Source organism: Rattus rattus, chromosome 8 (genome assembly GCF_011064425.1).
Source record: "Rattus rattus isolate New Zealand chromosome 8, Rrattus_CSIRO_v1, whole genome shotgun sequence".
NCBI lineage: Eukaryota > Metazoa > Chordata > Mammalia > Rodentia > Muridae > Rattus > Rattus rattus.
The window spans coordinates 32,037,726-32,040,951 of NC_046161.1; the positions used below are offsets into that span (position 1 = coordinate 32,037,726).

At 36.5% G+C, this 3,226-nt stretch overlaps 1 pseudogene; it reads right to left on the reverse strand.

Annotated features, from left to right (window-relative positions):
* Positions 1-718: 718 nt before the first annotated feature.
* LOC116908138 lies at positions 719-1,440 on the reverse strand (annotated as a pseudogene).
* Positions 1,441-3,226: the final 1,786 nt, after the last annotated feature.

The following is a 3,226-nucleotide window of genomic DNA, read 5'->3' on the forward strand; positions in this document are numbered from 1 at the left end:
TTAATGAGGTATGGAGAAGATATATTATTTTGTGTGTTGGTGAAATATTATGTAAATATCTATTAGGTCCATCTGGTTTATAGTATCTGTTAGCACTCGAATTTCACGTTAGTTTTGTCTGGACGTCTTATCCATTGGTGAGAGTGAGGTATGAAAGTCTTCCACTAACTGTATGTTAGGGCCAATATGTGATTTAAACTGAATTAGTTTTTGTTTTATGAACTTGAGTGCCTTGTGTTTAAGGTATAGATTATTGAAATGTCACCTTGGGAGATTTTTCTTTCAATGTATACGTACAATCTTTCCAAATCTATTTTCTTTGGTTTTGGTTTGAAGTCTATTTTGTTAGTCATTAAAATGGTTGATCAGAATGTTTCTTAGACACATTTAATTGGAGTGCTTTTCCCAAAACATTTTCCCTGAGGTGATAACTATCCTTGATGTTGAGGTATGTTTTTTGGATGTAGCAAAATAAAGAAACCATATCCATTATGTTAATTTGAATCTTTTTATTGGGGACTTGAGATAATTGATTTTGAATGATGTCAATGCCCAGTGATTGCAATAATTGTTTATTCCTGTTATTTTGTTGTTGGTGATGATGATGAGTGTGTGTGTGTGTGTGCGTGTGTGTGTGTGTGTGTGTGTGTGTGTGTGTATGTGCATGCTCTTGCTTTCCTTTTTTGTTTGAATGATGTGATTTTCTATTTCCTGTGTTTCATAATATATAGATATAGGGGACATAAAATTTGTTTCCTTCAACACTGTCAATGAGGTCATTACCTGTTGCATTACTATGCAAAGTCACATCCGCATTATGAATTTTATATTCAGCCAGAATACTCCACCATTTCAGCATCTAGTTCACTCTGAGGGTAAGTGGCTATGTGATTAATGCCTCCATTGTCTTTCTTCTTAAGGCTGATATTGGGGAGTTTGCTATTCACATGAATCCTTAAGCCTTCCAACTCATTTTCAATTATCTTCTTATACCTCAAGGATTTTAAGGCATCCAGAACTATCAAGATCAAATTACACATTCAGTCCACTGTAATGACTTTTCCCATCTTTGGCACCTTCGATAAAACCTGGGAGATCCAGGAGCTGGATTTAGGCACTTTTACATTGGATGATACCAAGCATGGTGATCAAGGTAGTGGATTCATAGGATGCTACTTCAGAATACACTCTTTCTAGGTGACTTAGCAGAGTTGACTTCCCCACAGATGGAAACGCACAAACTCTATTTGAGCATCACCTGTCTTGGCTATTTCAAAACCTTCTCCAGGTCTACCACTGCTGCCACCTTTTGGAGTAATGAGTTCTCTTTGAAGCTTAGGAAGGTGAACATTAGGCAGTCCAAGGTGATTTGCTGTAGCCTTGTTGAGTCAAAGCCATCTCGGCTTTGATCTCTGTTATCTTTGTTATAGTCCTTTTCATAGTAGCGGAGCCTCGAGGTTGCACTGTCCTTTATATTAGCTAGATCACCTTCATAGGCCGATTATGCCATTGGCCCAAACGTTTTGTTTGATATAGTACTCAGACTGGCATCTATATTCTTTATAATCTACAGCATATCTGTCCAGTACCTTTAAATTTTAGTATCACCTTTGAGAAGTCAGATGTAATTCTATTAGGTCTGCCTTTATATCTTTCTTGGTCTTTCTCCCTTTCAGTTTTTAATATTATATCTTCATTCTGTAAGTTTAATGTTTTGACTTTTATGTAGCAAGGGGACTTCTTTTTTTCTGGTCCTATGTGCTGTTCTGTATGTTTCTTTTACTCTTATTGGCTTGTCTTTCTTGAAGTTAGGAAACTTTTATATTATTTGTGATGATTTGTATATTCTAGGTTCATGGAGTGGCTCTATTAGAAGGTATAGCCCTGTTGGAGTACGTATGGTCTTGTTGGTGTAGGTGTGTCACTATGGGTGTAAGCTTTAAGACCCTTATCCTAGCTGCCTGGAAGCCAGTATTTTGCTAGCAGTCTTCAGATGAAGATGTAGAACTCTCAGCTCCTCCTGCACCATGCCTACCCAGACACTGGCATGCTCTTGCATTATGATAATGGGCTGAACCTTTGGACCTCTAAGCCAGCCCCAATTAAATGCTGTCCTTATAAGAAGAGTTCTTGGTCTGTGCACAGCAATGAAAACCCTAACTAAGACATTATTCGAGGTTACTTTTAAAGATGTTGTTATCCTGACTTGTTTCTCAGTTTGTCATTTGTATAAAGGAGGGCTACTGATTTGAGTTAATCTTGTATCTATCTACTATGCTGAAAGAATTTTTCAGCTGTAGGAGTTGCCCAGTGGAATTTGTAGCATCATTTATGTATCTAACAAAATATTCAAGAAAGTAATGTTGAACTTGATAATCCCCAACTTTCTGACTGTGCAACTATAATAATACATAAATAATGCTACTAATGAAACTTAGAAACTTAAATCACTGAATCAAAATCTAAACTCCAGACATTGACCTTTATAAAGTTACCAAGTGATTTTTGCCAAGGTGATAGCTATTTATTACAGCAACACCAGTTTTTTTATAAGGCTGATTATATAGCTTACTGCACTAGGGTAATGACCATATTTCATATTCTCAGACCTATGTAAAGTCAAATAGAGTAGTTTCTACCTCTGTACTCCTTGTGTTCTTCCACAGAGATGAGACATGGAGACAGGATTGTGGCTAGCTATCCTAATGAATTCAAAGAGAGGCACTGACTCTGACACAAATATGGTGGAAATATTTGTACATTTCTACAATATATATGAATCATTTCAATCTATTGCTAGTATCTTTCCTACTTCCGCTTCTAGTACCCACTTCATCATCCTCCCAGGTTCATGTTGTCATCTTATGGTTTTCTATAGACTTGATATTGCATAGGTTTTGTGCAGGTAGCTCTTAATGCTACAAATTGATTTGTACAACTGCCATGCCATTCTTAGAAGTCAGCAATTTGCAGCTTTTCCACATCTGCATATATATATATATATATATATATATATATATGTGTGTGTGTGTGTGTGTGTGTGTGTGTGTGAAAATATATTTCTTCATACAATATATTGTGATAACACTTTCTATAACCCCCTGAATGTGCATGAGTAACAATATTCCTACCTTGAGTACCTTCAATGACCAGCTTTACCCACATAACACTCTAAAGGCTGGACCTAGCCTCCACTCTACAAAGTAAACTCCCAAATTCTGGACTT